Source organism: Notothenia rossii, assembly GCF_949606895.1.
Source record: "Notothenia rossii genome assembly, chromosome: 8".
NCBI lineage: Eukaryota > Metazoa > Chordata > Actinopteri > Perciformes > Nototheniidae > Notothenia > Notothenia rossii.
This window is the reverse complement of record NC_136906.1, coordinates 1,746,665-1,761,058: the sequence shown is the minus strand read 5'-3', so window position 1 is coordinate 1,761,058 and position 14,394 is coordinate 1,746,665. Positions and strand designations below refer to the sequence as shown.

The 14,394-nt window shown below is 43.3% G+C and overlaps 1 protein-coding gene across 2 annotated transcripts in view; it reads right to left on the bottom strand.

The window, feature by feature from the left end:
- Positions 1-14,394, bottom strand: part of LOC307016568 (thyroid hormone receptor alpha) — a 146,809-nt gene that overhangs the window by 121,657 nt on the left and 10,758 nt on the right. The window contains exon 3 of one of the 2 annotated variants that reach the window (XM_079645712.1): positions 971-1,022. The exons of the other annotated variant lie outside the window; for it this stretch is intronic. The gene's annotated coding sequence lies outside the window, so the exon portion shown is untranslated. The remainder of the gene's footprint in view (positions 1-970; positions 1,023-14,394) is intronic. 2 annotated transcript variants of the gene reach the window in all.

The following is a 14,394-nucleotide window of genomic DNA, read 5'->3' as shown; positions in this document are numbered from 1 at the left end:
TTCACGTTGCTATGTGTTTTTAACATTTTTTTAAAAACGGGGACATTTCCGGGGACAGTTTCAACCGGTGACAGGCCAATACAAACGGGGACGTCTGGTCACCCTACCTTACGTGTGTAAATATATGTTTTTCTTTGTGGGGGTCTGCCCCCAAAAAACAGTTTGAAGTCCTGAGAAAGTCAAATAAGATGGTGTGTAAACTACACTGCCCAGCCAACAGAAAGTAACCACTTTGATTTAACTAGGCCAGTAGGGCTTTCCACTGGATCATAACTGCAGCCATTTTAACAACGAATTGCTTAAATTAGCCTTTGATTATGTTCTGGCCCTCCATCTAGTGGCTCAGAAATGTTTTGACCCCTGCCTTATGGTATCAGTATTTCTGATTACCCATATGCAAAGAAACATACCAAGTATTTTGGTATGTGGAGAACCTGTGCTGTAGCTTCTATAAGAACGGTAATAAAAGGGACCTGATAAGCGTTTTGGTCCATGATTTAGAGCAGATATTTGAATAATCAGCATTAAAAACCTGCATGCTGCGCTGTATGATGAGTGCTGGATGGTTTTTCATATTGTTATTTGTTCAAGTGTTAAGTATAGTACATGTTGTTCTTAGAGTTTGCAATTTGTATTGAGTTTAAGCTACTTTTGGTATATTGATCCTGTGTTTTATATACAATGATTGAGGTAGAGGCTTTAAATAAGACTTACTAAGCCTCTTCCTGCACTGTCTGTCATTTGTTATCTGGGATGTTTGTGTATTATTAAGTTGTGTGAAAGCATTAAAACAATTCAAACCTTCATGATGTATGCAAAAACACACACCAAGTCTTTTGGTGTTTGGAGAACATGTGCTGTAGTTTCTATGAGAACAGCAGGTAATAGAGGGCATGTCAGCATTAAGGTCCATTGATTTAGAGCAGATCTTTTAATAATCAGCTTTGAAAATAAAGAAAAGTGAACCAACCTGCTGTGAAGACGAGGGCCTCCCCCTCTAAAACACTCGCTCCAAAGTCACTCTGAAACACAGGAAACAATAAAGAACCCTTTAGATTAAACCTCGTTCAATATCCTTCTTTATCAATTATGGAGTCTGGGTGTGTGTGTGTGTGTTGTACTTGTTAAGCTGATTTAGTTTAAATGAGAGGGGATAAAGAAGAGTACTCATGAGTTGAATGTTCAAACTCTTTATAAGAAGGTCACCCCGAGCCTCCGGTCGATCACATGACTCTGATGATGTTGAAGAATTCCCGGACTTCTTTTCTTTCTAAAAACAGAAACAATCCTTTCCCTCTGATTCACTGAGTGCTAATGATGTGGTGAAAGTGATACATGAGTCTAGTAGCAGCTCAAAGAGTCCTGTGTGAACCCGGACCTGTTGGAAATGCACAGAGTCTCCAGAACATAGAAAGTGATGAATGCTAACCTGCAGATGTTGGCACATTAGCATATAGCTAAACAAACTGCCGAGTTGGACCATTTTGGTGTTTTTTTAAAGATGCTGAATGCATTCAACATCCTCACTCCAATACTGTGCAACCTGGAACTGTTGAGTTATAAATATTGAGTCAGAAATGTATAGCAGGGTCTCCAGCACGTAGAAACTGAACTAACAATGTTGGGCAATTTGCACAAGTTGCATTAATTAGCATATGCAGATAATAGAACAAAATAAACTGCCGATGTGGACCATTTGGGAGTGTTCCTTTGGATGCTGAATCAATTCCATAAAAAGGGTCCCCTAAAACTTTCAAATCGACCCAAAGTTCATCAAAATAGCCCATCTGGAGTACAAATATTGCCCCTTACTGGTTAAAACTTACATTCTTGATCCAGTAAATGTCCGAAATGTAGGGTCTCCAGAACATGGAAGCTGCCGGATGCTAACCTGCATATGTTCGTCAATTAGTACAATTGGCATAAGTTGCATTAATCAGCATTAATAATCATAAAAGGGTCTCCTAAAACTTCAAAATCGACCCGAAGTTCATCAAAATCGACCCACCGAGAGTACAGAGTACACATGTTGCCCCTTTCTGGTTAAAACTTACATTTCTGATGCCCAACATGTCAGAAATCGATTCAACATCCTCAACAACAAAAAAAGCCACTCCAATACTGACAAGATCAGTTTTAATCAGAAAGGGTCAATATTTGCTCTCCTGTTGGGACGATTTTGATGAACTATGGGTCGATTTTGAGGACTCTATGTGGAATTTAATCAGCATCCTCAAAAAAAACACCACAATTGTCCAAATCGACCAAGCCATTTTCGAGATATAGTCTGCATACTCATTCATGCTTATTAATATACATTTATATCATAAACCTTTGGGTTCCTCAACAGGACTCTGACCGCAGACTAAATCCTGCAAACCACTCCAACATCACGCTGACCTGAAGCTGAACCTGAGACTTCATTCTACTTCATTTACTCTCTGAGCAGAGTTTAGCATTCATGCCGCCTCAGGCTCCCTCCTCTTACTTATTCATGACCATCAAGAAGGAAACAGAATATGAACAAAGCACGTGAAAACACTCTCACTGTAAAACACGTATAGGAGGAAATCTTAAGAAACGCCACTCTGTCCTCCTGAGTGGTTCTTATGATCTGAATAATGACCGTCTGAAAAGCTGTTTGCTCTCTAATTATGTAGCCGTATTAAAAAGTGTTAAACAATCTTACAGACTAGGGGTGGGAATCACCTCCCCACGATACGATACTATCGCGATACTTAAGCCACGATACGATAGTATTGCGATTAGAAGAATAGAATAGGATGAGTGGGATGAACCCCTCTTTAATGGTCTCACATGCAGAGCACACAGCACACACAGTGAAAAGTGTTCTCTGCATTCAACCCATCCTAGCACCAGGAGTCTAGCACCAGGAGTCTAGCACCAGGAGTCTAGGGCTAGGAGTCTAGTACCAGGAGTCTAGCACCAGGAGTCTAGAGCTAGGAGTCTAGCGCCAGGAGTCTAGCACCAGGAGTCTAGCACCAGGAGTCTAGGGCTAGGAGTCTAGCACCAGGAGTCTAGAGCCAGGAGTCTAGAGCCAGGAGTCTAGCACCAGGAGTCTAGCACCAGGAGTCTAGAGCCAGGAGTCTAGCACCAGGAGTCTAGAGCTAGGAGTCTAGCACCAGGAGTCTAGAGCTAGGAGTCTAGTAGTAGGATTCTAGAACCAGGAGTCTAGAGCTAGGAGTCTAGCACCAGGAGTCTAGAGCCAGGAGTCTAGCACCAGGAGTCTAGAACCAGGAGTCTAGCAACAGGAGTCTAGTACTAGGAGTCTAGTACCAGGAGTCTAGCACCAGGAGTCTAGAGCCAGGAGTCTAGCACCAGGAGTCTAGAGCCAGGAGTCTAGGGCCAGGAGTCTAGCACCAGGAGTCTAGCACCAGGAGTCTAGAGCCAGGAGTCTAGCACCAGGAGTCTAGCACTAGGAGTCTAGCACCAGGAGGCTAGAGCCAGGAGTCTAGAACCAGGAGTCTAGCACCAGGAGTCTAGCACCAGGAGTCTAGAGCCAGGAGTCTAGCACCAGGAGTCTAGTGCCAGGAGTCTAGAACCAGGAGTCTAGCACCAGGAGTCTAGAGCCAGGAGTCTAGCACCAGTAGTCTAGAGCTAGGAGTCTAGCACCAGGAGTCTAGAGCCAGGAGTCTAGAACCAGGAGTCTAGCACCAGGAGTCTAGAGCCAGGAGTCTAGCACCAGGAGTCTAGCACCAGGAGTCTAGAGCTAGGAGTCTAGTAGTAGGAGTTTAGAACCAGGAGTCTAGCACCAGGAGTCTAGAGCCAGGAGTCTAGAACCAGGAGTCTAGCACCAGGTGTCTAGTACTAGGAGTCTAGTACCAGGAGTCTAGCACCAGGAGTCTAGAGCCAGGAGTCTAGAGCCAGGAGTCTAGGGCCAGGAGTCTAGCACCAGGAGTCCAGCACCAGGAGTCTAGAGCCAGGAGTCTAGAGCCAGGAGTCTAGAGCCAGGAGTCTAGCACCAGGAGTCTAGCACTAGGAGTCTAGCACCAGGAGTCTAGAGCCAGGAGTCTAGAGCCAGGAGTCTAGAACCAGGAGTCTAGCACCAGGAGTCTAGCACTACGACTCTAGAGCCAGGAGTCTAGGGCCAGGAGTCTAGCACCAGGAGTCTAGCACCAGGAGTCTAGAACCAGGAGTCTAGAACCAGGAGTCTAGCACCAGGAGTCTAGCACCAGGAGTCTAGAGCCAGGAGTCTAGAACCAGGAGCAGCTATTGAACAGCGCCCAATTCTACATTATGCTAAGTATTGCGATACGATATATTGTGATATATTGAGCATATATTATGTTATTTGTTACCTGGGAGATGTTTTCGTTTTGATTTGATTTCTTACTATATGTTAGTACTTCCTCCACCGCTGCAGAAATGGTACATTACCATGACCCTAAAACCGGAGATGTTTTACGGTGGATTAAACCCACATTAAACCCTGGTGCTTGCTGCTTCTGGATAAATGAAGTATTTTCCGGTTTCCTCTGGCAGAGGAAGAGCTGACTATGTTCAGAAGTTATCTGATAAGACCAAACAGCTCGGCTTATAAGGGACTGAAGAAACCCACCAACTCAGAGTAAACCTGAGTCTTCAGTCTCTTTCTAACTCCATCTCATTCCCATCCCTCTCAGATGAGAACAGCAGGAACTCAGAAAAACACTTTCAGAAGTTGTGGCTCTGCAGAGGGTCATTGGGAGCAAGCGGTGCGTCCTTTAAATGCGTCCCCTGGCCCACATCCTGTTGTGGCCACTTCTGAAGCCGGTCTTTCTCAAAAAAGGACATTGAGCTCATGTGTGTGTGCTGCATACTACAAGGAACAGTGAGTGTGGTTGTGTGTGTGTGTGTGTGTGTGTGTGTGTGTGTGTGTGTGTGTGTGTCCTCCCTGGAAGTGCGACAGCTTGTTATGAAGACTTCCTCTCATCTCGCTAAAGGAATATTTCCTTTTATCCCCTGAAATAATACAAGTCTCTGGAGAGGAGCTGCTGAAATCACACACACACACACACACACACACACACACACACACACACACACACACACACACACACACACACACACACACACACACACACACACACACACACACACACACACACACACACACACACACACACACACACACACACACACACACACACACACACACACACACACACACACACACACACACAATGAAAGCCGTCAGTAACTAGTGATGCCGACCCCCTCTGGGCCAATCAGAGTCTTAAAGAATACCGGTGTGATGGCTGCATCTAAGGCAGAGTTATTTATAATAGAGAGTTAGGAATGAGTCCTAAACTCCAGAATGAGTCAGCATTTTAGGGTTTTACTGTTCTCTCTTTATTGGTTTTCTGAATGTGTTTAAGGTCTGTGGCCTTAGTCATGTGACCGTGCTGTAGTTCCTTTATAGCCCAACATTAGCCACCTTTAGCTTAGCGGTGGTGACGTGAAGTCATGTGACCGTGCTGTAGTTCCTTTATAGCCCAACATTAGCCACCTTTAGCTTAGCGGTGGTGACGTGAAGTCATGTGACCGTGCTGTAGTTCCTTTATAGCCCAACATTAGCCTCCTTTAGCTTAGCGGTGGAGACGTGAAGTCATGTGACCGTGCTGTAGTTCCTTTATAGCCCAACATTAGCCTCCTTTAGCTTAGCGGTGGTGACGTGAAGTCACGTGACCGTGCTGTAGTTCCTTTATAGCCCAACATTAATAGATTTAAATAATAATAATATATTTAATTTGTTAGCGCTTTTACAGGTGCTCAAAGACGCTTTAAAGATAATAGAGAAGAGAAAAGAAAAAAGAAGAAAGGAACAGCAAATAAATATATAGTTAAAGTTAAAGTCAAATAATACAAAAACAATCACACATTAAAAGCCAGATTGAAGAGGTGATTTTTTTTAAGGTGGGGAGGTCGGTGCAGTCTCTGATGGGTTGTGGGAGTGAGTTCCAGAGGGAGGGGGCAGCAACAGCGAAGGCTCTGTCCCCCCAGGTCCGGTGATTGGTGCGGGTGGGGATGGATAGGAGGTTGGCTTCTTATGAGCGGAGGCAGCGGGAAGGGGTGTGGTTGTGCAGCAGGTCTGTGAGGTAGGGGGGGGCCTGGTTGTTGAGGGCTTTGTCAGTAATGAGGAGGACTTTGAAGTGGATTCTTTGACGGACGGGGAGCCAGTGGAGGTTCTGGAGGATGGGAGTGATGTGGTCTCGGGAGCGGGTGTGGGTGAGGAGGCAGGCAGCAGAGTTCTGGATATGTTGGAGTTTATTGAGGAGGTTGGATGGTATGCCATAGAGCAGGGGTGGGGAACCTCCGGCCCCCGGGCCGTATACGGCCCGCAAGACCATTTGGTACGGCCCTCGAGGTAATTTATAAACACACGCAAAAAAGAAAAAAATTTAAGAAATCTAGACCGCAAAAAAATTAAACAGGCGAGTGCCTGTTTTTCCTGGCCAAGGTCATGGTCCTTGAACACAACACGAGCCTAACGTGTCATCACGTGGTATATGTCTCGTCTGACAGGGGTGCAGTTCTGACGGAGAGCACCAGAACGTCGCTCCAGCACTTCCAAGCAGTACCCATAAGGAGCCGTAGACATGCCGCAGTTTCTGCGTGGCTGTGTCTTTAGTTGAAAGCCCAGTGGCGATCTGTTCATCTGTCATACTGATCATACAGTCAATAACTTTGTTGTTATTAGCATCTGGTTAGCTAGCTATGCTAACGAATATAAGAAGCTTTTTCTCCAACCAGTGAGGTAAAGGCACATCTTTATATGATCATTATAGTTATAGAAAAATAAGAGAATAAAGTAAACGGGTATAAAATACTATATGACAGTACAAAAAGTTGTTATTAATAAACAAGAATACAGTTTGAAAGGGGAGTGATTTGTAAAATATCCATAAAGAAAAAGAAAATCTGCTTCCAGCTGTCTCATATGATCTGGGTGTTGAGAGATGTATCCATAGATCTCTTCATGTTGCTCTCAAAGTGCACCAGATTGATGCTTTTAACTTCAACATTTAAAAAAAAATCTTCCCTAGAAAAATCTGCCATAGAGGATGCTATTGCAGTAGTGGAGTCGTGATGTGATGACTGCATGAATCAGGGTTTCAGCAGCAGAGGAGGAGAGTGATGGGCGGAGACGGGCAATGTTTTTGAGGAGGAAAAAGGCGGTCCTGGTGATGTGATTTATGTGGTGGTTGAATTTGAGCTGACTGTCGAAAAAAATTACGCTGAGGTTGCGGATGTGAGGGGGGGGGGAGACAGAGTGTGGCTGTCAATGGTGAAGTTGAAATTCTGGATGTCTTTGATACGGGATGGGGGGCCGATGATGATGATGTCTGATTTGGCACTGTTCAGTTGGAGATAGTTTGTTTGCATCCATGCTTTTATTTCTGAGAGACAGTTGGTGAGAGTGGAGTGTGTTGTGGGGGGGATGGAACATTAGCCACCTTTAGCTTAGCGGTGGTGTAGTGAAGTCATGTGACCGTGCTGTAGTTCCTTTATAGCCCAACATTAGCCTCCTTTAGCTTAGCGGTGGTGTAGTGAAGTCATGTGACCGTGCTGTAGTTCCTTTATAGCCCAACATTAGCCACCTTTAGCTTAGCGGTGGTGACGTGAAGTCATGTGACCGTGCTGTAGTTCCTATATAGCCCAACATTAGCCTCCTTTAGCTTAGCGGTGGTGACGTGAAGTCATGTGACCGTGCTGTAGTTCCTATATAGCCCAACATTAGCCTCCTTTAGCTTAGCGGTGGTGACGTGAAGTCATGTGACCGTGCTGTAGTTCCTTTATAGCCCAACATTAGCCTCCTTTAGCTTAGCGTTGGTGACGTGAAGTCATGTGACCGTGCTGTAGTTCCTTTATAGCCCAACATTAGCCTCCTTTAGCTTAGCGGTGGTGACGTGAAGTCATGTGACCGTGCTGAAGTTCCTTTATAACCCAACATTAGCCACATTTAGCTTAGCGGTGGTGACGTGAAGTCATGTGACCGTGCTGTAGTTCCTTTATAGCCCAACATTAGCCTCCTTTAGCTTAGCGGTGGTGACGTGAAGTCATGTGACCGTGCTGTAGTTCCTTTATAGCCCAACATTAGCCACCTTTATCTTAGCGGTGGTGACGTGAAGTCATGTGACCGTGCTGTAGTTCCTTTATAGCCCAACATTAGCCTCCTTTAGCTTAGCGGTGGTGACGTGAAGTCATGTGACCGTGCTGTAGTTCCTTTATAGCCCAACATTAGCCTCCTTTAGCTTAGCGGTGGTGACGTGAAGTCATGTGACCGTGCTGAAGTTCCTTTATAACCCAACATTAGCCACATTTAGCTTAGCGGTGGTGACGTGAAGTCATGTGACCGTGCTGAAGTTCCTTTATAACCCAACATTAGCCACATTTAGCTTAGCGGTGGTGACGTGAAGTCATCTATAGCCCATTCTGATACTCAGAGTGCATTTCAATATGCGTTCATTGGGAATGAATTAATGAATGAAAGGAATCTGGGATTTCTTATTGAACAGAACCTGTCTTTCAAGTTACACATGAAAAATGTTGTTTGAAAGCTAAAAATAAAATTAAGTTTCTTTTACTGAAATAAATCCTGTTTCTCTTTTCAGACAAGGAAACATTGGATATCTGCAACATTTTTACCTGTATTAGATTATGGTGACCTGCTATACATGAATGCCTCTGACCAGTGCCTAAAGAGCTTGGATACTGTGTACCATTGTGCCTTACAATGTATTACTGGATGTGGATATCGAGTGCACCATTGCTCTTTATATGCTGCTGCTAATTGGCCATCTTTGTCTGCTCGCATACTTTGCCATTTGTTGGGTTTTATTTATAAATCTCTGCTTGGGTTGGTTCCCTCCTACATTTGCACATATATGTGTCAAAGAGAAAGTCTGTATGGCCTGCTTTCCCAAGATGTTATTCAGATGCTGGTCCCTACGGTGAGAACACAACTGGGTAAAAGAGCTTTTAAACATGCTGCCCCCACAGCTTGGAACAATGTTCAGAAGGAGCTGAAACTCTCAGATGTATTCACTATGGGGGAATTCAGGTCCATCTTAAAGGACAGAGAACAAGACACCATTGGTAGAAGTGTTTCTGATTCGCTGACCTTGTCACCTTGCTGCATTCTTTGTAAATTGTTCCTTTCTTTCTTACTGAATCCACCTGTGTCTCGTGCCTGGTCTCAAAGCCCTGAGATTAGTTTAATCAGAATATAATCAGCGCAGTCTGGGACGGCAAGTGAAGGAACAAATAACTGATTTACGTAATGCCCCCCTTTGGGCCAATCACTGTAATTTAAACGCATGAAAACACATTGATGAGATGAATCAGTTGCTCCAGGTTTGAGCTAATTTCATTCCGAGTGTGTGCAGATATGAAGTGTGACACGTGGACAAGCTGTATCAAAGATTAGCTTCCTCCTGGGTGTTATTTCTGGGAAACCTGGACTAGATGACCTCCTGTTTGTTTAGTTTAATACATATTCTGAATAATTTGAACAACACAAACCCAACAACTAAATGTCTGGTTTAGTTTCTAGTTTTTACGGATAAAAGGATCATGCTTTGCCAAAGAGAGACAAAAGGCCTAAAAAATGTAGAAAATATCTGAAAAATGTCAATTCTTTCCTGTGTTTGTCTCTTTACTTTAACCGTACAAAAAAACAAGATTTTCCTGCGCTAATGTATAGTATCTGATTATTTGATCAAAGAATGACAACAAGATCAAGAATCAGACATTTCATGATAGCTAGATTAGCTTGATTGCTACCCAACGGTTCTCAACTCGTTGCGTTATAATATTAAAGTACATTGAGCTGATGCTATTATCCAAAGAGACTTTCAGTGAGTGCATTTACCCATTAACAGACAATCTAAACACACCAGGAGTCCTGCAGGGACATTAGCTTTGAATTAGCAAAACCATTGTAAGAACAGGTTTAAATATCCAAGGTTCAGGGAATCTAAAAAACAAAGGGAAGTTTCTGGGAAATGGAGAAAGATCTCGGGGTTAATAGAAATATTTATTCATATATTTTAAACCTGTGTTTTTCGTGTGTTATTACTATCTATCACTGCCCTACTTTTTGCTCCCATTTTTCATGAGATGAACTCAAAGATCTAAAACATTTTCTATATACACAAAATAACCATTTCTCTCAAATATTGTTCACAAATCTGAACAAATCTGTGATAGTGAGCACTTCTCCTTTGCCGAGATAATCCATCCCACCTCACAGGTGTGGCATATCAAGATGCTGATTAGACAGCATGATTATTGCACAGGTGTGCCTTAGGCTGGCCACAATAAAAGGCCACTCTGAAACATGCAGTTTTGCTTTATTGGGGGGGTCTGGGGGGGTCCGAAAACCAGTCAGTATCTGGTGTGAGGGTTAGGGTTAGGGTTAGGGTAATGTTGTGAATCGAGTGGCCCATGGTGGTGGTGGGGTTATGGTATGGGCAGGCGTATGTTATGGACGACGAACACAGGCCACTCGATATGCCGCACCTGTGAGGTGGGATGGATTATCTCGGCAAAGGAGAAGTGCTCACTATCACACATTTGTTCAGATTTGTGAACAATATTTGAGAGAAATGGTTATTTTGTGTATTTAGAAAATGTTTTAGATCTTTGAGTTCATCTCATGAAAAATGGGAGCAAAAACAAAAGTGTTTATATTTTTGTTCAGTGTATATATTTAACTTGCCTTGCCTTGCTCGTGCATTAGCATAAAATAAGCTAAAGTGTTCTAAATGCTACGTAAAGTCGCAGCTAAGAGCTAGTTCTGTTTATCTATGGGCTGGTGCAGCGTAGAGGTTTTCAGGATAAATATATCAATACTCTTTTTCTTACTTAGTTTATTCAGAAGTCAACATTCAGGTAGATTTGAAGCAATACTATTTTGAAAACGCAAGGACATCCTGACAAACCTACAGAGTGCTATCTCCAGACTCTAAGCAATATTTTATAATATCTCAACGTTAATGTTGTGTTTCAGATGCAAGCAGCCAGATAATCCCTTATCACTTAAAACCAAGACAGCTAGACTCGATGCTAATGACATGCTTTATGGTTTCTCCAGAGGTTACTATGTTTGCGTCCTTGGCAGTTTTTCAAGACAATAGGCTCTATTTAAATCCCCTTTATATTACCCTGCCTTTATCCCAGATGAAGCCACTGTGGGGAACACAGCCCGTTATATATTCACATCAATGTGGTAGGAAAATACTTCTTAGGAGAACATTATGTTTAAGGTCAAAGAGAGGGATATAGTTATTCAAGTTTAAAATGAAACCCCTTCATTTATAGAGAATATGACTGCACTAGAGCTGGATGTGTACAATGTGAACCAACCTTCGATACTGAAACACTACTGTTTGCTTTCAGGAGCCCCTATTCTGCTTTCTGTGGTGAAACCTGCGGTGGTGGCGAAGTTGATAGAGACTCAGCTTGGTAACTGGAAGGTCACCTGTTCAAGTCCGTGCAAGACCAAGTGATACCGAGGTGTCCCTGAGCAAGGCACCGTTCCATACACTGCTCCCCGGGCGCCGTTCAAAATGGCAGCACACTGCTCCTAACACTAGGATGGGTCAAATGCAGAGAAACAATTTCCCCACGGGGATTAATAAAATATATCAAAATCTAAATAAAAAAAAAAAATCAAACCTGTCCTGTAGTGTGTTTTTAGTGCATGTAAATCAAACTCCATTTCATCGCGGGCCACATTCGCATAAAGGCTGCACTCAAAGGGCCGGTTGTAATATATATATATATATAAAATAATGTATTATATTACATTGTTGCCTCTGAATTGGATTATTATCGGATAGGATAATAACTTAGTAATTAACTACGTCTGAAAGCAGAAGTCCAGGTCCACAAGTCTCTTCAGTGCGCATGTCACAAAACAAGATGCATTGTGGGAGATGTCGTTTATGGGCAACCTGCTTTTGTAAAGTGGCATGTACCGTATAATAAACGTATTATTTTCCTTGCGGGGCCACATAAAATGAAGTCGCGGGCTGGATTTGGCCCCCGGGCCTTGACTTTGAAGCCCCTGATGTAAATGGTCTGCTAAGGCTACAATCCCTTTGTTTTTCCAGAGGGAGTTTCACACTTTGAACTATAGTTAAGATCAGAGGAACATATCTGGATGGATTATCACAGACTATTATATGTCGAAGTTAAACCATTTCAAATGTAGTAATGGCAGCAGATATTGCTTTAAATGTAAATAAATAATGGGTTTAGTTTGACTCGAGGACAACAGGAAGGTTTATTGATTTGGTTGTTGATAAATATGTTATTGCGTCTAGAGGGTTTGTTAGCGGGTGATGACCGTCTGCACTGAACGTCATGGCAATCCATTGAACAGATAGACGTCTCAGTCTTGATTAAAGTGCCAGACAAGATGGCATATCTATAAATAGAGTCAATTATGCAAATCATCACAAAGCTGTAATATGCTGAAGATGTACTGTACAGCCTCACAGAGCATGGAGAAAAATATATTCTGAGAACTAAGGGACTGTCTACGGAAACTAAATGTGGATAATACATTTTGAACCTATCCAACTCTGTTATTTATTAACAGTATGTCCATAAACATGGGGGTTTGGGCACACACTGCCTGAAGTGGTGCAGGAAAGAGTCCTAACACCGTGAAACAACTCAGCATTTTCTCCCTTCCTGTCCCTTGGTCTGGAGGTCAATGGATTTCTGAATGTGTTTAAGGTCTGTGGTTAACACAAGCTGAAGAGATTTTAAAGTTTTGTTCTACGACATAAAATACGCCAGTAAATACGATTTAAAAACTGAGGTTGCTAACAAGTGTCTAAATGAGACAGCTAAACGTCATCACGCCCAACATTAGCCTCCTTTAGCTTAGCGGTGGTGATGTGAAGTCATGTGACCGTGCTGTAGTTCCTTTATAGCCCAACATTAGCCTCCTTTAGCTTAGCGGTGGTGACGTGAAGTCATGTGACCGTGCTGTAGTTCCTTTATAGCCCAACATTAGCCTCCTTTAGCTTAGTGGTGGTGACGTGAAGTCATGTGACCGTGCTGTAGTTCCTTTATAGCCCAACATTAGTCTCCTTTAGCTTAGCGGTTGTGACGTGAAGTCATGTGACAGTGCTGTAGTTCCTTTATAGCCCAACATTAGCCTCCTTTAGCTTAGTGGTGGTGACGTGAAGTCATGTGACCGTGCTGTAGTTCCTTTATAGCCCAACATTAGTCTCCTTTAGCTTAGCGGTGGTGAAGTGAAGTCATGTGACCGTGCTGTAGTTCCTTTATAGCCCAACATTAGCCACCTTTAGCTTAGCGGTGGTGACGTGAAGTCATGTGACCGTGCTGTAGTTCCTTTATAGCCCAACATTAGCCACCTTTAGCTTAGCGGTGGTGACGTGAAGTCATGTGACCGTGCTGTCGTTCCTTTATAGCCCAACATTAGCCTCCTTTAGCTTAGCGGTGGAGACGTGAAGTCATGTGACCGTGCTGTCGTTCCTTTATAGCCCAACATTAGCCTCCTTTAGCTTAGCGGTGGAGACGTGAAGTCATGTGACAGTGCTGTAGTTCCTTTATAGCCCAACATTAGCCACCTTTAGCTTAGCGGTGGTGACGTGAAGTCATGTGACCGTGCTGTAGTTCCTTTATAGCCCAACATTAGCCACCTTTAGCTTAGCGGTGGTGACGTGAAGTCATGTGACCGTGCTGTAGTTCCTTTATAGCCTGACATTAGCCACCTTTAGCTTAGCGGTGGTGACGTGAAGTCATGTGACCGTGCTGTAGTTCCTTTATAGCCCAACATTAGCCTCCTTTAGCTTAGCGGTGGTGACGTGAAGTCATGTGACCGTGCTGTAGTTCCTTTATAGCCCAACATTAGCCTCCTTTAGCTTAGCGGTGGTGACGTGAAGTCATGTGATCGTGCTCTAGTTCCTTTATAGCCCAACATTAGCCGCCCATTACTTCATCAAAGTGGTATTGATATGTGGAGTTTTTAGTCAGCTTAGCCCGGTTAGCCAGATTAATAAAGCTCAATTGAGGGATTTGAGTTCAACTGTTGGCCAACATTAATCAACTCAAATTGCACTCTAGGTAGGCTATAGGATTAAGAAGATAGTAAGAACAGAACATTTTTACAATTGAGTTTTGCTACTTTTACTTAAGTGCAAGATCTGAATACTTCTTCTACCTCTTCGTCATGTGTTTGTTTGTGCTTTGAATAAGTATTTATCTTTGAACGAGACGAGTAGGGCATCATTAAAAATGAAGACTCCGCTTTGTCACAGATCCTATAATTAATTTTCCGAGCTCCTTTGTAATAAGTTATTTCCTGGAGGGGGAACTGTCCCAGATTTCCTCTCTGTAATTCTCTGTGTC